The sequence below is a fragment of the Malaclemys terrapin genome, chromosome 6 (assembly GCF_027887155.1).
Source record: "Malaclemys terrapin pileata isolate rMalTer1 chromosome 6, rMalTer1.hap1, whole genome shotgun sequence".
NCBI lineage: Eukaryota > Metazoa > Chordata > Testudines > Emydidae > Malaclemys > Malaclemys terrapin.
Window position 1 is genome coordinate 78,638,494 of NC_071510.1, and position 21,361 is coordinate 78,659,854.

General features: G+C 38.0%; 1 long non-coding RNA gene across 7 annotated transcripts in view; it reads left to right on the forward strand.

Moving 5' to 3' along the window:
* LOC128839478 (uncharacterized) overlaps positions 1-21,361 on the forward strand; it is a 169,923-nt gene that overhangs the window by 34,072 nt on the left and 114,490 nt on the right. The window lies entirely within an intron of this gene.

Below are 21,361 nucleotides of genomic sequence, written 5' to 3' on the forward strand. Positions count from 1 at the left end.
GGTAATTAGAATATAAATTTTGATAAAAAGAGATGTGATTTCTGTTATCATTAATACTAGAAAGCACAATTAATATGGGGCATAAGAAGACTCCATAATCAGTAACAAAACAGTATCTGTTTTAACAGTCACACAGGTATAGTGGGGAACTGGCAGGATTTGAGTGTTGACAGATTTAGTCATAGACTAAATCTACAACAAAGCAAGCATTTCAAAATTAAAATGATGTATTTTCTATATTTAAAACTGACATTCTGTACTAAATGTGAAAAGTCACAGTGAACAGACTAGTGACTATTGAAAGCAGTAGACTGCTTTCAGAAAGCCCATTTCACTGCACCTTTCAGGGAACCTCATGTTTAGTCTTGTGCAAATTCTAATTCTAAAGATTCTATTCTAATCATCATGTAGAAATCATCATAGGTATCATAAGTGTCTAGTTTATACACAATAGTCTTTTTTCTTTTTCAGGCCACACCTTTATCTAGCTGCTAATGAAATACAGGAGATTGATTGCAGAAAACCTGCAAGGGCATATTTACTGTACCATATATAGTAAGCCCCATTTGGTGCATTAGCATTTAGCCATTTTATGCAAATTTAGTGAGAAAATAACTCATGTATATGATTTAATATGCATCAGCGATAACTCGTAACATCCTTATAAGAAGAAAGGAATTAAAAATTCATTAGAAAACTAGACTAATGTTGCTACATGGTTATAACATTATTAAAGCATATTTCAGTGTTTTGCTTACACTAGTATTCTCATCATGGTGCCACCATTTCATGACAAAGACCATAGAGGAGAAAACATTCAACTTAAAATGTCTGCTGGCACACATCGCTGGATTTGTGTGTCACTAAACAATGAACGAGCATAGCCTTGAATACCAACTATTTAATTAGCACTTTTGCCAGCCATGCATAGAAAATAGCTCATTTACATGCGTCATGCTTAGCGATTATTCCCATAAAAAGTTACCAATTTTTTGTTTAATGTATGTAGGATTCTACTACACCATCATAGGAAAATCAGAACATATGTTATTATTTAAAAAACCCTGAAATTCAGAGATTAAATTAAAACTTGTAAAGTCTTGATATTTCTCTTGGAGATATATTTTAATTATTTAATTTAACCTTAAGTGTGCCACAAAAGGATGGATACAACTAATAATTAAGAACTTCAAAGAGCAACAGAAACCCTCTAATGGCCCCCAGTTTAATTAAAGGCTATTATTACAAACCTCTTGAACATACAGTTACATCTAATGACAAGTGGTGACTTGTAAACGCTGCATTTCAAAGATACAAATATCTTATTCTAAACACTATTGATAAATGATGCTACAACATGTATATTCACCCACTGAAATATTTTATTTTTAACATCAATGCAACACTTTAAAGAAATTAAATATTTCCATCACTTTGAAAGTATGAGATTTTGAGGCATTTTGCTTAGAATCGTTCATTAGTTTTATTCATATCTCTGATTCAATCTGAAACAAACAGTATGTCTATGAGGAAAAAAAGTCACAGTTAATGTAAATAAAAGTCAGCCATATGAGCACAATTTTTTAATAACATATAGCATGTATATATGCATACACATACTGCACATGTGATACATAATATAAATAATATATGTTTAACTTAACATTTATTTTAAAATATTATAGCATATTGCCCTAACAAAAATGTAAATTAAAATACTAAGCAATTGTTTTAGCAAACAGAACTAATGTACAACTTCAATATCTACAGGAATGAAGGGCAAAGAAACTACCAAATGAAAGGGCATTACAAAAGCCATTATTCATATATAGGGCCCAATCCTGCAACTTTCAGTTACTCAAGTAATCATTATTTATGTAAATTACTCCACTGACTTAAATGGGACAGCTCATGTAAATCAGTATTAAAGTAAGCACAGTGTCTAGATTGGGCCTATAGTATATCAAGTGAAAACAGTTTATTAATGCAAGCAAGGCTACATAATGTGAATTTTAAAATTGAGTAAGGTAGCCATTTTTATCTGCGTTGTATATGTTTTCATCTACGTGGTTTTGCTATCTCAAACGAAACCCAGTCCTGTAGTTAAACAGTCATTAAGTAAATGAAACGTTAAAGGCAGGGAGGATATTTAAAAGCACATTCGGCAATATGTAGATTCCAACTTACAATTAAATAAAGCAGTATTTAATTTTAACATTATATCAGTCTGTAAGTGAGCAACTGCCGTTTTCAAAAACATCTATGAAATCAAATATTTATATAATATTAGATAAGTGGGAAATGTTACATTTATTTTATAGCCTACTATTTTGAATATATGTTATCTTTTTTCTTAATCCCTGCAAAGGACAAAAGAGAGAATTTTTAAAGGGTGAGGTGATGAATTATTTATTCCAGTGAAAGTTTTATAACATGTAAGTGTACAAAGTAAGATCCCTTAGCACTTCAGATAACTAAACTATAATAGAGTAACAGTCAGTGACTTTGGGGATATCTAGTTCTTATGACTACTGAATTTATAAATATGCATCTCCACTTATGTTGGTATAATTTACTATATTTACATCTTTACAATAATATGGAAAAGGGCACATGAAACAGAACTTGAGATACTAAATTTGGAGGCACTGTAAATTCCAGTGAGGAGATAGATATAATAAAAACTAACCAGGAGGGGTTAAATGTATGGTCAAGAAATAACAAAATGGGATTCAACTTGGAAAAATACAAGCTAATACACACCTGGGAGAAAATAATCTGAAACACAGATATTCAATGGGAGGGAGAAAGTTTGAAAGCAATAATGCTGGAAGAGATGCTCGGATTAAGGTGGGGAGCAAATTGGATATAAGGTTATATAGTATGGCAGCAAAACACAGACCCACCCCAACACACACCCACTATGCAATACAATTTTATGCAGCATAGATAAAGGCATATTTTGAACCTGGGAATTAATAAATTCCACATGGCATTGAGACTGCATCTAGAATACTGCATATAGGGCAACTTCAGGACAAATCTGAATCCGAAGTACACCTCTACCCTGATATAACGCTGTCCTCGGGAGCCAAAAAATCTTACCGCGTTATAGGTGAAACCGCGTTATATCGAACTTGCTTTGATCCACTGGAGTGCACAGCCCCGCCCCCCCGGAGCACTGCTATACCGTATTATATCCGAATTCGTGTTATATTGGGTCACGTTATATCGGGGTACAGGTATATCAATCAAATTGAGGGAATTCAGAAGAAAACCAAACCAAACCAAAAAACATAACATTAAGGGGCTGCAGGCACTGATTAATGATGAAATATTGGAAGAACTAAGTTGGCTAACTGATGAATAAAAATAGAGGGGAAAATGCCAAATCTCCAAGCCCTGGCAGAGTGTCAATTATGTCCTTGGTTGTTCATTCACATGGCTTTCTTTTGACTTCAATTGAAGCCTGGTGGATTCATTTGAAAACAGAATTTGATCTTCAGGAGGGGGAAGGAATTATGGTCTAAGAGGATATAACTAGGACTAATATACTAGGAGAAACTGAACATAGGAAAATTAGGCAGAATATCTGGACAAATTCCCTAACAAGACAGGCCTATTTGCTTTTGGAATAGCCTCTTAAAGGAAATAGTGGTGGCTCCTTTGCTTGAGTCATTTAAACCTAAAAGTGGAGAAAGCTCCAGAGAATACACTGTAGGCTACAATCCTGCAGAGAAAAAGGAATGACTAGATCACCTAATAGATCTTTTCTATTTCTCATTTTTATTATTCTCTGCTAATTTGATTCCAAGTGATTCTATTGCCTACAGTTAAATCCTCCAATAAAATCTTGCTTTTTAAAGATAACTCATAATAATTCATTTACAAAGAGATTTGGAGAAACTCCAATGATAGAAGCCTAGTGTGATAGTATTTGCTGCCCAGGTACCATCATGGGAGAAATGGGAATAGAAAGATTGGCCTGAAATATAAATTTAAAAATCAGAAATGAAAATGGCTGGTTTAAGATGCACAGCCTTATGCTGAAGATCCCAAAGGTGTAATTATGTTAGACATAGGCACATTATTCCCATTTATTTGACACAGATAGATATGTACTGTCTTTGCCATTTTCACCATTTCCTATAAAACAGTTCCTCAGAATTATTCTTTTATGTGAACAAGTGCATTACAAATACAATGTAAGAAAGATATATATTTATAAATGAAAAGAATTTAAATATACACTTTTCTAGTCAGAGTGTCCCAAAAATTCGTATTGCTCATTTGGGGCTGACTCATGCTCTCACTGAAGTCAAGGGAAAAACCTTGCAATGGTGCAAATTCAAGACCTATGCATCTATATCTTCCATTGTGTTGATTTATAAACTTAACATAATTAATTCTGGAATCATTTTAAAATAATTATCTATAGACAGACACTCACCTAGTGCCAAGTCAGGTTAATTACAGAAGCACCAGTCATGTTCCATAGTTAAGTTTAGGTTTGCACTTAAAGAAGGGATTCAACCACTTTGTTATATATGAAGGACACAATGTAAATGACTTAAAATTACAGCACTTACTGTAGTGAATGAATAATCTTAGAATTTACATGTAAATCACTTAATTAGTTTACTAATTAAAATTATTTTAAAAATGGGTTCTGAAAGAAATTTAGCACCCTGTAGCAGATGATTTTTTTGTCCTAGTGTTCTTAGAAACAAAATAACACAGACTCTTTAAACTCCCCATATATTTAAAACTCACTGAAACCACATCCATAGTCTATATTTGAATGATTTTTATTAGGATCAATGGTCATTTTTACCTATTATTCTTCATAACTGAAGCAAAAGTTGAAAAATAATGTTGTAAAGGGAATTCAATAAAGAACTTCCCTCTTTCAAAATGGTTGCCATCTCCCATTGTTCTCAATGGGACTGAAGACAGCTCCATATAGCTGATGGCATTTTTTAGAAGAGTATTTCTGTCCCACAGGTTTCAATGGGACTGGGTGTCTCTGCTTTCTAACAGCACAGAGACCAACATCTTGACAGTAATTTGGCTTTACTCTAACTGAGAACATCACGAAGGAGGCAACCCCCACCTTTAAAAGTCATTAAAAGTCTGGGACCACAAACACTAAAATGCCTTAATCATTTCGCATGGTTTCACTACAGAGCAGAGTTAAGGTTGTTTGGGTGCCCTGACTGTATATTTGCATACCCTTACATGTTTGAAGTTCTTTTAATTTTAATCTTAACTCTTAATTTCTGGGGTTCAGAATGTTTGGTTTGGGAATAATTATAACATCAGTACAATGTGCCCCCCACCCCAGCATGTTATAGATATGGACTCTTAACATTAACTCCATTTTAACATAGTTTTTTTCAGGGAATTTCAATGAATGTGCACACTGAAGTCAATGGAACTACTGATGGTAATAAGACCTATGTCCAATCGTATACATTGGCCCCAAATCCTGGAATTACAAGCTTTGTGGCCAAAAAGCAAATAAGCCCTGAAGATAAAAGAGCCTGAAGTTGGCATTATTTTACTGATATTTTAAATGAAATATTCACATTCTAAATCAAGAATAATAACATAGAAAAAAAGATAGGAGAAAAAGAAACAAGAAAAATTACAGAAAAGAGCTGTCAGTCTGCTGAAAACTGCTTTAAAATGGGTTTTAAATCCCCCCTACTCTACATCTTTCCCCACTGGTTTAAATCTCTCAGGAAGAGAATAAGGCCTCCCCATCTCCTTCCATTCCTTTATTTCCTTTCCCCACCTGCATTCCTTCCCTCTCTACAGGGTCAGCAAGGATCTTATTTCCAAAAGAACTGTCATATAATTTGTTTACATTGTGTTTCAAAAATGAATAGGGACGGAGCAGTCAGGGCTTCTCCCAATGTAAATAAGCAAGGTAAGCAAATATATAGCACTTACTCTGGGGATAAGAGCTTTGCTGACTTTGGGGACTGAAGGGAAGGGTGGGGAACAGGAGGGACTCAAATTAAGTCCCTGAGATGCAGGAGGGACACGAGTCACAGAATTTAACCTTTAAATACAAAGGCTGATCTGATCTTTCAATACTGGTTTGGTGCTGGTGTACCCTCTTTTAATAGAGATATCTTGGATTTGTGCTGATCTAAGTCAGATCAGAATCAAGCCCCATTTTTAATTTCAGCATTTCACTAGCCCCATTTTAGTTACATTTTACCCTTTTTAATTTTCTCTTCCATGAACAGTTTGCAGTTTTCCTGTTTCATCAAAAGGGAATGAGAAACTGAGGAAGCATCTTTGCTGCTGGCAATCAGCCTGAAAATTGTTTGTGCAGGAGCCAATCAAAGAAGAGAGATTATAGCTGCCATAAGAGTAGAGAGAGAGGTTACAGAAAAATAACCATACTGCTATTATGCAAATCCCTGCTCTCTGATTGGCTAATCATATCTGTCAGCCAGCATTCAGGGATTTGCATAATATACTCTTTAAGGAGAAATAACTGTACAGTGATTATGCAAATCAGAACCCCTCAGCCAATCAGAGTTTGGTGAATTACACAGCTAGGAAAAAACTGTTTACAGTAGTTTAGCATCAGTAACTGAACAGCATCTCTGAACAGTGATTGCCAAATAGAATTCTATTTCATTATAATTAGCAATAACATCTTATTCACTTAACAGCTATATGTGTATGAAAATATATTTTCATTGGTATATGTGGAAAAAAGATTAATTGTTTATTTTATTTAATTTACTGTAGTAGATAGGGCTAGACATCTGTTAATTTATGATTGTGTAATTTATAAAGTTCTTAATCTTTACAAGTTAGTAAATAATTATAAATACCATTATTTTTTCTCTTCCCTATCTCTCAGTGTCTTAGGACTAGGCGAATTTAACAGTAAGCGGAAACCTAATTGATATGGTTTCTGTTTTTGCTTTATTGTCTTACTTCAAATTATACATTACTAATTAATCTTTGTACACTGTACATTGGAGGCAGATTATAGATGAATTAAAATGTCATAATTAAGATTTCAAAAGATAAACTATCAAGGTCTTGTCAACAAAGATGAAAAACTAATAGGAAACAACCCCAAACCAACTAAACAAAACCAGAGGCAGATAGACAAAAAATACTTGCAACATCTGAATCAAATGTTGTGTGGTTTTGTGGGAAGAATACTAGTCTCTTTTTTTAACCTGCCCCCATGGCTCAATTCTGATATAATATTTTAATATGAATATTTTTTAAATATTTATTAAATTTTGTCCATCCTAAAATTTCTGCGGCATCCAAATAAAGGATAACATTACAAAGGACTGGATTTTCTTCTTATTTACACTAGTGTATGTCAGGATGAGAATAAAGGCTACTCTCTTTCTTTATATCCAAGCACTTTCCAAATTATGCTTAATCATCACCACCACTTATATAGCACTCATAAAGCACTTCAAAATTTCAAAATCCTGTACAAACATTTATTAATTAACCTTAAAACATGACATATGCATAAATGTTACCAACTGTGAACTTTTTAAAAAGCAGGTAAATCTCTCTTAATTCTATAGATGCCTTTCTTCATTTGAATTCAAGAGTAAACTCATTATACATCTTAGAGCTGCCCTGGAAAATGAAAATCTGTGTTTCTTATTTTGCTTTTACCTGACATATACAAAAGGCCAGAAAAGTCTGTTGATTATTAAAAAAAATGTTTAATAATTTTTTTACATTAGAAATTTAGCTCTTGTCTTCCCTGTAAGATTTTATATTGCTTTGTCTCCACAAGGAAATACACCTGTTGCTGAGAGAGAACTTAGCCCAGCACCTGGTGCAGTTGAACTGATGCTGAAAATGGCTAACTACAAATGTAGGTAGAACCAAATCATATTCGACACTTTTTCAGATGCCCTAATTTGAACCTTGCTTGGAGATGGCCTGAAAACATTCTGGTTCTCCCCAAACTTTCAGCTGAACTGTTTTTATAACTGGCTCATCGGTACCTTTGGTAACTCCTGTTGTCAGCAATGGGAAAATTTCAAAGTGTAGACAGGCTTATGGTGACCAGTGAAATTATGACATCACAAGAATTAAGAAACTGAAAACCAAACAACATAGAGAAAAAGGGATTTTTAATGAGACTTTTAAAAGCTCATTGTTTTTCATTTAATTTTAAAATTTGCTTCATTCCAATGGCTAATGTACATTTCAGAGAAGAGATATCTTTGCTAAAATTTCATCTCCCCCGCTGCTTGAATTAAGTTACGATTGTTCACAGTACACATGCTCTCAGATCCTAAGATGTCCTTCAGCAAAACCATAGAAAACTAAACTTGACATTCCTATCTTCTTGATATTTCTATTTGTAAAAAACAAGCAGCCAACTTTATGTATCAAAAAGAAGCAACAAACTCAATTCTTCTCAATTAAAGAAGCATTGGGCGTCGACCTTTTAGAGAAGACAAAATACCTGTTTTTCATGGGCTTTTTATAATGTATCCGAGAAGAAAATAAATCATGTTAGTTTCATATTTGTTTTTGTGGGGTCTAAGTCGATTAAGGTTTAAAAGAGCAAAATGTGATGTAGATTATAAGTGGTTCAAATGTTCCATGAAGATCTATAAGATTCTGCCAAGTTTGCTATTTGAAATTCACTACAGAGCAGAGGACTTTAAGTCTGGGGATCCTCTTGATATGGTCAAAGGATACTATTGGAATGGCCATAAAGAAAAGAAGACAGTGTATTGTATACCTTGCATGAACAATGAAAGAAAACAGAAGGCAACAGAGGGGTTAACAATAGACAAAGCATGAATTCACAAGTGGCCTTCCAAACAACATGTAGTTAGTAGATAAAGAAATAGTTGCAAGAGTAATTCATAGATTCATAGATTCTAGGACTGGAAGGGACCTCGAGAGGTTATCGAGTCCAGTCCCTTGCCCTCATGGCAGGACCAATTACTGTCTAGACCATCCCTGATAGACATTTATCTAACTTACTCTTAAATATCTCCAGAGATGGAGATTCCACAACCTCCCTAGGCAATTTATTCCAGTGTTTAACTACCCTGACAGTTAGGAACTTTTTCCTAATGTCCAACCTAAACCTCCCTTGCTGCAGTTTAAGCCCATTGCTTCTTGTTCTATCCTTAGAGGCTAAGGTGAACAAGTTTTCTCCCTCCTCCTTATTACACCCTTTAGATACCTGAAAACTCCTATCATGTCCCCTCTCAGTCTTCTCTTTTCCAAACTAAACAAACCCAATTCTTTCAGCCTTCCTTCATAGGTCATATTCTCAAGACCTTTAATCATTCTTGTTGCTCTTCTCTGGACCCTCTCCAATTTCTCCACATCTTTCTTGAAATGCAGTGCCCAGAACTGGACACAATACTCCAGTTGAGGCCTAATTAGCGCAGAGGAGAGTGGAAGAATGACTTCTCATGTCTTGCTCATAACACACCTGTCAATACATCCCAGAATCGTGTTTGCTTTTTTTGCAACAGCATCACACTGTTGACTTATATTTAGCTTGTGTTCCACTATAACTCCTAGATCCCTTTCTGCCGTACTCCTTCCTAGACAGTCTCTTCCCATTCTGTTTGTGTGAAACTGATTTTTCCTTCCTAAGTGGAGCACTTCGCATTTGTCTTTGTTAAACTTCATCCTGTTTACCTCAGACCATTTCTCCAATTTGTCCAGATCATTTTGAATTATGACCGTGTCCTCGAAAGCAGTTGCAATCCCTCCCAGTTTGGTGTCATCTGCAAGCTTAATAAGCATACTTTCTATGCCAATATCTAAGTCGTTAATGAAGATATTGAACAAAGCCAGTCCCAAAACAGACCCCTGAGGAACCCCACTTGTTATGCCTTTCCAACAGGATTGGGAACCATTAGTAACAACTCTCTGAGTATGGTTATCCAGCCAGTTATGCACCCACCTTATAGTAGCCCCATCTAAATTGTATTTGCCTGTTTTATCGATAAGACTATCATGCGAGACCGTATCAAATGCCTTACTAAAGTCTAGGTATACCAAATCCACAGCTTCTCCTTTATCCACAAGACTCATTATCCTAGCAAAGAAAGCTATCAGATTGGTTTGACATGATTTGTTCTTTACAAATCCATGCAGGCTATTCCCTATCACCTTACCATCTTCCAAGTGTTTGCAGATGATTTCCTTAATTACTTGCTCCATTATCTTCCCTGGCACAGAAGTTAAACTAACTGGTCTGTAGTTTCCTGGGTTGTTTTTATTTCCCTTTTTATAGATGGGCACTATATTTGCCCTTTTCCAGTCTTCTGGAATCTCTCCCATCTCCCATGATTTTCCAAAGATAATAGCTAGAGGCTCAGATACCTCCTCTAGTAGCTCCTTGAGTATTCTAGGATGCATTTCATCAGGCCCTGGTGACTTGCAGACATCTATCTTTTCTAAGTGATTTTTAACTTGTTTTTTTAATTTTATCTGCTAAACCTACCCCCTTCCCATTAGCATTCACTATGTTAGGCATTCCTTCAGACTTCTCGGTGAAGACTGAAACAAAGAAGTCATTAAGCATCTCTGCCATTTCCAAGTTTCCTGTTACTGTTTCTCCCTCTTCACTGAGCAGTAGGCCTACCCTGTCTTTGGTCTTCCTCTTGCTTCTAATGTTATTGATAAAAAGTCTTCTTGTTTCCCTTTATTCCTGTAGCTAGTTTGAGCTCATTTTGTGTCTTTGCCTTTCTAATCTTGCCCCTGAATTCCTGTGTTGTTTGCCTATATTCATCCTTTGTAATCTGTCCTAATTTCCATTTTTTATATTACTCCTTTTTATTTTTTAGATCATGCAAGATCTCGTGGTTAAGCCAAGGTGGTCTTTTGCCACATTTTCTATCTTTCCTAACCAGCGGAATAGCTTGCTTTTGGGCCCTTAATAGTGTCCCTTTGAAAAACTGCCAACTCTCCTCAGTTGTTTTTCCCCTCAGTCTTGATTTCCATGGGACCTTACCTATCAGCTCTCTGAGCTTATCAAAATCCGCCTTCCTGAAATCCATTGTCTCTATTTTGTTGTACTCCCTTCTACCCTTCCTTAGAATTGCAAACTCTATGATTTCATGATCACTTTCACCCAAGCTGCCTTCTACTTTCAAATTCTCAATGAGTTCCTCCCTATTTGTTAAAATCAAGTCTAGAACTGCTTCCCCCCAATAGCTTTTTCAACCTTCTGAAATAAAAAGTTGTCTGCAATGTAGTCCAAGAATTTGTTGGATAGTCTGTGCCCCGCTGTGTTATTTTCCCAACATATATTTGGATAGTTGAAGTCCCCCATCACCACCAAATCTTGGGCTTTGGATGATTTTGTTAGTTGTTTAAAAAAAGCCTCATCCACCTCTTCCACTTGGTTAGGTGGCCTGTAGTAGACTCCTAGCATGACATCACCCTTGTTTTTTACCCCTTTTAGCCTAACCCAGAGACTCTCAATACTTCCGTCTCCTATGTCCATCTCTACCTCAGTCCAAGTGTGTACATTTTTAATATATAAGGCAACACCTCCTCCCTTTTCCCCTGTCTATCCTTCCTGAGCAAGCTGTACCCATCCACACCAACATTCCAATCATGTGTATTATCCCACCAAGTTTCAGTGATGCCAACAATGTCATAGTCGTATTTATTTATTAGCACTTCAAGTTCTTCCTGCTTATTACCCATACTTCTCACATTTGTATATAGGCATCTAAGATACTGGTTTGATCTTGCCTCCCAGTTTTGCCCTGACCCTCCTTTCTCTCTGCCATTATAGCCCATGCTCCCTCTCATTTCCGACCCATCTCCCAGGTCTCCATGTTCCCCACTTACCTGTGGGCTTTGCTCACCTGTCCCTGTTGAACCTAGTTTAAAGCCCTCCTCACTAGGTTAGCCACTCTGTGTCCAAATAGGGTCTTTCCCCTCCTCAAAAGGTGAACGCCATCTCTGCCTAGCAGTCCTTCCTCAAATAGCATCCCATAGTCAAGGAAGCCAAAGCCCTCCTGACGACACCATCTTCGCAGCCAGGCATTCACCTCCATGATGCATCTGTCTCTGCCTTTGACAGGAAGAATCAAAGAGAATACCACCTGCACTTCAAACTCCTTTACCCGTACTCCCAGAGCCCTGTAGTCACCAGGGCCGGCTCTAGGGTTTTGGCCACCCCAAGCAGCCAAAACAAAACAACAACAAAAAAACTCCATGATCTAAAAAAAGCCGCGATCGCGATCTGCGGCGGCAATTCAGCGGGAGGTCCTTCACTCCCAGGCGGAGTGAGGGACCATCCGCCGAATTGCCACCGAATACCTGGACCTGCCGCCCCTCTCCGGAGCGGCCGCCCCAAGCACCTGCTTGAGAAGCTGGTGCCTGGAGCCGGCCCTGGTAGTCACTCTTGATCTGCTCAGTGTCACACCTCGCAGTATCATTTGTGCCCACATGGATGAAATGTCAGGGCGACAGATGGGCGCCTCTGTCCTCCCCAGCAGAGAGTCTCCGACCACCACTACCCTACATTTCCTGTTTGCAGTGGTGGCAGCAGACCTCCCAGCCTTAGGGGTACGAGGTTTCTCCTCCTTTACTGTATGGGGTGATTCCTTCTCTCCTATATCAAGAAGAGCATAATGGTTACCTATTACCATGGCGGGAGGGTTCGGAGCAGGGGTGGAGCACTGCCTGCTGCCAGAAGTAACCAGCTGCCAGTGTCCACCCTGAGCCATTTCCTCCTCCACCAGTGGTGTATCAGCAGTCCTGTGTACTGGGACAGCTACCTCAGCTGTCTCCACATGGACACTGTCCAGGAATTGCTCGTGGATTCGGATGGTCCTCAACCTAGCCACCTCCTCCTTAGCTCTCCTACCTGTTGCCTGAGAGATTCCACCAGCAGGCACCTTTCACATTGGATGGTCCGCCCAGCTTAGATATCAGTAAGTGGAAATTGCAATTTATAGTCTCTGCAAAACCACACCAGGATCTGGGTAGAAGTATCCATGCTCAGGCGCTCTGTCTGTCTACAGGCGCAGGTGGAGGAGACAGAAGCAGTGTTGGCACAGGTGTTGCGGGTCTTCCTAACCATCGTAAGCCTCCCTCTCAAAGTCCCCTGTCTGCTGAAAGGGTTGTTTAAGCAAGAAATTTTGAATGTAGTTTGGTTTATAGGTTTTAAGGGGAATAAAGGGAAACAGATAGAACCGGCAAGGGACCCCCGCTCCCTTCCCACTCCCCTTCCCAACTCCCTTGCAAAACTCCCTGTTAGCAGCCCCTGTTTGCAAAAATGAGTGATAAGTTTGCAGATGCAGCTTTGTTTACTAACATATTTTGTAGTTTGTAGACAATTTAGGACCTGTACAGAGATTGCTTGCAAAAATTAGTAAACCGGTCATAAAATGTAATACAATGTAAAATCTAATGAGCATGCATTAGTCTATGTACATAATCTGATTTATTATTATGTTCTTTTGGAGCTGTAGTAAACCTCTATGCCCACCCCACTGCATTTGAGCTTGATCATCTCAGTGTAATATGATTTAATATATGGAGATATACCTATCTCATAGAACTGGAAGGGACCCTGAAAGGTCATCGAGTCCAGCCCCCTGCCTTCACTAGCAGGACAAGTACTGATTTTTGCCCCAGATCCCTATGTGGCCCCCTCAAGGATTGAACTCACAACCCTGAGTTTAGCAGGCCAATGCTCAAACCACTGAGCCATCCCACCCCCCTGTAGTGTAGTGTTGCTGTATGCCAATTGAAAACAAAACAAAACAAACAACCCCTAGTGACAAGTCCTGATTCAAGCTAATTTCTTGGAAACCAAGTGGAAAACCCTCTGTGGAGAAAGAAGTGGTTCGGGACTATTTAGAAAAACTGGACGTGCACAAGTCCATGGGGCCGGATGCGCTGCATCCGAGGGTGCTAAAGGAGTTGGCGGGTGAGATTGCAGAGCCATTAGCCATTATTTTTGAAAACTCATGGCGATCGGGGGAGGTCCCAGATGACTGGAAAAAGGCTAATGTAGTGCCCATCTTTAAAAAAGGGAAGAAGGAGGATCCGGGGAACTACAGGCCAGTCAGCCTCACCTCAGTCCCTGGAAAAATCATGGAGCAGGTCCTCAAGGAATCAATTATGAAACATTTAGAGGAGAGGAAAGTGATCAGGAACAGTCAGCATGGATTCACGAAGGGGAAGTCGTGCCTGACTAACCTAATTGCCTTCTATGATGAGATAACTGGCTCTGTGGATGAGGGGAAAGCAGTGGATGTGTTATTTCTTGACTTTAGCAAAGCTTTTGATACTGTCTCCCACAGTATTCTTGCCACCAAGTTAAAGAAGTATGGGCTGGATGAATGGACTGTAAGGTGGATAGAAAGCTGGCTAGATCGTCGGGCTCAACGGGTAGTGATCAATGGCTCCATGTCTAGTTGGCAGCCGGTTTCAAGTGGAGTGCCCCAAGGGTCGGTCCTGGGGCCGGTTTTGTTTAATATCTTTATTAATGATCTGGAGGATGGTGTGGACTGCACTCTCAGCAAGTTTGCAGATGACACTAAACTAGGAGGCGTGGTAGATACACTAGAGGGTAGGGATCGGATACAGAGGGACCTAGACAAATTAGAGGATTGGGCAGAAAAAAACCTGATGAGGTTCAACAAGGACAAGTGCAGAGTCCTGCACTTAGGACGGAAGAATCCCATGCACTGCTACAGACTAGGGACCGAATGGCTAGGTAGCAGTTCTGCTGAAAAGGACCTAGGGGTCACAGTGGACGAGAAGCTGGATATGAGTCAACAGTGTGCTCTTGTTGCCAAGAAGGCTAACGGCATTTTGGGCTGTATAAGTAGGGGCATTGCCAGCAGATCAAGGAACGTGATCGTTCCCCTTTATTCGACATTGGTGAGGCCTCATCTGGAATACTGTGTCCAGTTTTGGTCCCCACACTACAAGAAGGATGTGGAAAAATTGGAAAGAGTCCAGCGGAGGGCAACAAAAATGATTAGGGGTCTGGAGCACATGACTTATGAGGAGAGGCTGAGAGAACTGGGATTGTTTAGTCTCCAGAAGAGAAGAATGAGGGGGGATTTGATAGCAGCCTTCAACTACCTGAAGGGGGGTTCCAAAGAGGATGGAGCTCGGCTGTTCTCAGTGGTGGCAGATGACAGAACAAGGAGCAATGGTCTCAAGCTGCAGTGGGGGAGGTCCAGGTTGGATATCAGGAAAAACTATTTCACTAGGAGGGTGGTGAAACACTGGAATGCGTTACCTAGGGAGGTGGTGGAGTCTCCTTCCTTGGAGGTTTTTAAGGCCCGGCTTGACAAAGCCCTGGCTGGGATGATTTAGCTGGGAATTGGTCCTGCTTTGAGCAGGGGGTTGGACTAGATGACCTCTTGAGGTCCCTTCCAACTCTGATATTCTATGATTCTATGATTCTATGATTCTATGAAAAAGGTTTCTGAGAAGAATCCCAACATATACTGTCTTCTATATTTAGTTAAATCTATTATTGATTTAGTTAAAGATACAATAACATTCTAATCTTCCTCTGATATAATTCTTCATAAAAACTCAACTTTGGAGATCCCTGATATTATTTAAAAAACAAACAAAAAAATAAATGAAATAAATCTCCAGGGGATAATTATTCTGGAGACATATCACCAACATCATTGAAGGAGAATGAGAGAAGTCTTAATTCAAAGGTTGTCTAAAAGCGTATCTCACTTGAAGGCACCTGGAAAATGCCTTGTTAATACTTCAGACATAGAATGAAGATCGTCAGGGACACAAACTTGTTTGGTTGTCCTCTGAGTTAGGCACACACAAGTGAAATTGGACTTAAGGCTGTACATTGCAACTTTATCCGTAAATTAAGTAATGAAAGCAAATAACTACATGACAGAATCTCCCTGTCACTGGAGTGCATTCCAACAGATCTTCCCACAAACCATGCATGGGCATAACTCTATGACTAGCTTTTCTAGGAGAGTCATCTCCCAAACCAAGAATCAAGAAATAGCCCTTTGCATGTAGGAAGAATCAGGCTCATGTTTGAGAAGGCCTTGTTTATAACCTTGAAGATCTCAACCCAGATCCTAGTTTGATTTGTGAGTTTAGCCTTCCTGGTCCTCAATCCCCAGCCCTATTAAGTTAATGAAGGCTAAACCCTCTAACATAATCACAAGGGGCTGCGGCTCCTAAAGTTATGACAATGAATAAAAGCATGTTATAATCAGAAAAACACCAACAAGTGCACTGTACAGATTGGACAGATCTAAAATCTCTTGAAAACATTTACAGTGTAGTAAGGTGAAGTTAGTTTCCATTGGACCCCACATAGTGTGTCTGCAATGAATCTGCAAGGTGCTGAGTACCTCCTGTGACTTGCTCACATTAATTTTAAAGAGTGTCAAGGCTGTTCAGTACATTGCAATAAGTGTTCAGCACCTCAAAAGTCTTAAATTGCATTCTCAAATGCAACAGGGGAAAGAAAGAGAAAATACAATCTCAAGACCAAGTCAATATGCCCTGGAGGAAATTTATTTTCCTGATCTAAATCTGGCAATCAGTAAACCTAATTGTATGACATCAGGAATCTCTGACACAGCAAACAGCATCAGAGATCCTATGAACTCTGATCTCTGCATTCCTTTCAGTCCTTTAACAACAATATGTGGTAACTACCAAATACCGATCAATAACAAAGAAAAGGGGGAGTAAGGTGAGTGGGAAATTTGCTGCTGGCTGCCAACATGGAGCTGGGATGGGCTTCTACATCCTGTCAGAAGTCTCTATCTTTTGATGGAGGCACCCTTACTAGTTATATGGACTGGCTGAATACAAACAAATTTTCACACAGTGGCCAAAGGCTGTGTTATAGACAATGAAATCTCCCAGTAATCCCAGAGAGCTCAGCAAGTGTCCTCCCCATGGATGCAGAGAGCTGAATTATCACATATAATGCCTGTTTCCTTCCAAGTCCTGAACCTTTATCCTAAACACAGCAGGGAGATAAAAAATTATTGCGCACTGGTGTAAATCCTTGCCAGAGTGAGAAGCAAATATTATGTAACTATAATTTATTAGAAATAATATGAAAAACCTAAACAAATCTATTTTATATTTGTGATTGTTATACAATTGAATTCTTTATGTTAATAAACTGAAGCATGCTGGACACATTTTAAATTGCAAGATCTGTATCTAATTTGCTGGTTGTGAATATTGTTCTGTGGTTGCTCAAGAGCAAACACCACAATGATTTCCTTTCCCTAAGACCTGAGCAAACTGCTTCTGTAGTGGGAAAATTGTGATTTTACTGAGTTTTTGATTTTCCATTGGGAAAACTGACAAAATATTTTATTTTGGGTTAGTTCAACATTCAACTGCATTTTCCTGTTATGCTTTGCCTCATTGGTGCTGTAGTTTGGGCTCTCTCCTGGCTGGATTACATCTTCCTTGATGGAATGCAGTCTCCCCTGTGACCAAGTAGATACTAACCTCTGTCAAGTTGGGCAGCCAAAACTTGAAGGACTCTGAATCTGTGGCTACTTTTGAAAATGTAGGCCTATGTAATTAAAAGCCAGATTTTGCCACCCTACACATAGTAATTAGTACTTTGAGAGGAATCCTACTGATTTCCATGTGAGTAACGGTGGCAGAATCTGGCTCTAAACAGGAAATAGGGTATCCTTGTTTGTTTCCTTTCACAACTAGTGCTACTCTGAGAATTCATTGTTACTTTTAACCATAGACTGGGGGGGAGTCATATAAACAACTCTCCCAAACCAAGAATCTGGAATCAGGCCTGCCTTTTTAAGGATATAAGAGCTGCCTTGCTGGGTCAGACTATGGTCCATCTTGCCCAGTATCCTGTTTTGGCAATTATGTAGTGATCCGTCTTACACGTTTGGCTTCTGGCAGTCAGAGGTTTAGGGTCACCCCAAGTGATGGGGTTGCATCCCTGACCATCTTGGCTAGTAGTCATTGATGGACCTATCTTCCATGCACTTTTAAAAGTGCATGCACACTTTTGTGCGTATAGTCCAATGCAGATATGCATGTCTAATTTGTCTATTAAACATAGCCATTTTTAGTCTTAAATGCTTTATCTGCATGTAAACTTAAAATAAAAATGGGATTTTCTTGTTTATTTGTCTAGTCTACTATTTCAATAAAATGAAAAATGTTATCTGATACATACTCACCTCACAAAATGGACGGGTCTAAATTAAATAAGGAAAGAAAATATTTTTCCGGTTTGATTGTCATAGTCTTTGCAAACTTTATCTTGACATCAAGCAAAGAAACCAATTTGAAATGTTTAAGTAAAACAAATTTTGAAGATTAAAATCATGGCTACACATCTTAGATATTAAAAACCTATTTTTTAAAAGTATATTGGTTCTTAGACAATGAGTTTCTGGATTTACTTTGTTTAGAAGCTAAATTTCTACCATCTTTTAAATCACCAGCTTTAGGCACTGAGAAGCCTCTTGCATTGGAATTGCATCCAATGACCTGTAAAATAAATAGAAGAGTATCTTACATGATTGTGATTTTTGTAACTTTCATAAGTATCAACAACCATTTAAAATTGAAACTGCTATCATTCTGCCACTTTTACTTTGGTTATTATTTATAAACTACAAAGAAAAAGAAATAGAAAAACGATACTTACATTTTTCTCACTTCTAAATTAGGCAACATTGTTATTAATTATTAATGCATATAAATTATAATAATATAAAGTGATTTATACTGATTTGCATTGTATATAATGTCAAATCAAATCTGGTATGTTAAAGTGTTACAGTTGCTATGAAACAGTTGTTTTAATTACAAATAATATGTTTTACCAGCTGTAGCTCTGTCATTTTTTAATGTGAATTACACTTCCAAAATCCAGAACAGACATCTGTTAATGATTACAAGGACATTTTTGTATCATAAGAAAAATGTATGGTCTAAAATACAGCAAATGATCTTCATAGGTAATTTATATTAATTTTATTTTTTGCATAGTCTTTGTTTTCTGTAACCCACGGAGGACAAATCTGTCTCTCTTTCTTATATTAGTTAAGTAAGCAGGATTTGTCTCAAAAAAACCCTTTTAAATATGAATACACTTTAGCATGACTGTCAAGTTTTGGGGCCCATTCAAAACATCAGCGTGGTCTATTCAGTCCACCTCTTTAGCTGGCATTCATTTGATATTATTCTCAGAGAGATGTTTAGTAATATTGGGCCAGATCATGCCATTGATTTCTAACCAGCACTCCTATTGACTTTAATGGGGAGATCTGCTTAAAATCAAAGACACGATCTGGACCATTGTGAGACTCTTCAATGTAACACTCTATGAAAACTAGAATAAGCTGAAGTACTGACAGTATGGTATCAGTCTGTAGACTGAAACAAGAAAGAGGGTTTGATAGCAAACAATATTTAGAAATAGAATCCAAGTTAAAGGCTTCTGGGGTTTCTTCAGGCCATGGTCTAAAAAACTAACTTTTTTCTATTTCTTTGGCAGCCTGAGGAAGGCCTCAAAGACAAAATGTTGCCTTTAACCTTGTTCTGTATTCCAGCACATATTTTTAAACCTAAAGAATGTTTTTGGAAGAAAAGGGATTGAGTAACTAAAAGATCAGAAGAAAACTGCCATTATTTGTAAATAAGACCGCTCCTGATTTCACTAAGCCCAATTATTGACCAAGCATTCCTCCCAAAACCTCTCTCTAAACAGTTCCCTAGTGATAATGTTTTTATACTTAGGATCTGATCCTATAACCTGCATTCACATGAGATAATATTACTTACACAAGCAGTCCCACTTAGGTTAAAAGGTCAAATTATGATCTTATTTCTGCAGTGTTTTAAATGTGAAGTAAATCCATTAAGGTCAGTGCAGTTGCTTTAGATTTATACCAGTGTGAGATCCCAGAGGAACTACACACGAATGATACCTATGAGAGTAAAAGTTACAGGCTTGGACCCTAACATTTTACTGTTCAGATGAGGCTACTTTAAGTATATAAATTCTGAGGTTAATATTTTATTCTCCTACTATATTTATATTTTCCTACAAGTTATTGATGGTAATTAAATACTTTTTAATCCACATACAGATTAGACCTCTTTGATATAATCTATACTTAAATTTTAAGGAAATATAGGGTGAAAACAAAGCACAGCATTAACTCCTTAAAACAGCTTAGGACATGCAGTATATTTCCTAGGAAGGATATCGTCATATAGACTCACTTCTGTAATGTACATGCTAACATGCTCTGCTAAAAATGGGTTTGCCTTTGACAGATATGGCCTTAGGCATGCAGAGATTGTGACATTCATGGGCGTAAAGTATGAAAGCCTAAAACACAGAGCCTGCATCTTTCTGATTTTCTGAAAATAAAGTGATGGAATCACACCAATTTCTAGTACATGTAACCTCAATAAAAATATATGTATTATTGTTCAGAGTTATAGGAATAATCAAATAATAATAATTAATAATAATTCTTAGCCCTTATAAATTTTGTATGGTCACAGTTCTGCATAAGCATTAACATATTAATCAATAATATAGATAATGCCTTTTGGACTTGAGACAATCATTGCTTTTTGAGAGAATAATATGGCAGTGAACAAAATCATATCCCAGAGAACAATACACGGCAAAGGGTTTACATGGTTTTTAGTTCTGATTCACTCAAAATGTAGGGCAAAATTAAGTAGGCAGTGTATTATTATATAGGTGGCACACTGACGGGTTAAATCCTGTTCTTCAATGCCATGCCTAACTGAACAAAGTAATTAGACTTAATTCAGGTAGTTCACTGGGCACTCAGAGTAAAGGGATCTCCCTTCTGCCCCCTCTGTCCAGGCATGGAGTGGAAGTGGAGTTGCTCTTCAGCTCTGAAGGCTGCCATAATCCCAGATATTTGACAAGTAGCAATAGGTGGTAGATCTTTGCAGTAGTGAATCCATTAGCCCTGCTCCTATTCTTCCATCTGTCCAAGCTAAAACCCTATGGGGTGCCACTATGTACAAGGAGTTCCTGCAGAGGTAGGTTCCACAGTATGGAGAAGGTGAGGACTCAGCACAAACAAATCCCATCCCTGAGATAACAGAACTGCTGCCTCCACAGCAGCTGTACAAGAAGGAGAAAGATATGTGTCATGGAAAATACTGATTATGTTGGCTAAGGATTCCTCCCCTTTCTTATGGACACGGATACTTACTGATGAAGAGGTGAGGATCAAACATCCCTGGTCAGCTGAAACAGAGTTCCAAGAGCCCAAGATGTGGTAGATCAGCAATTGAATTACTTGAAAGACCCTAAAGTTGCTACAAA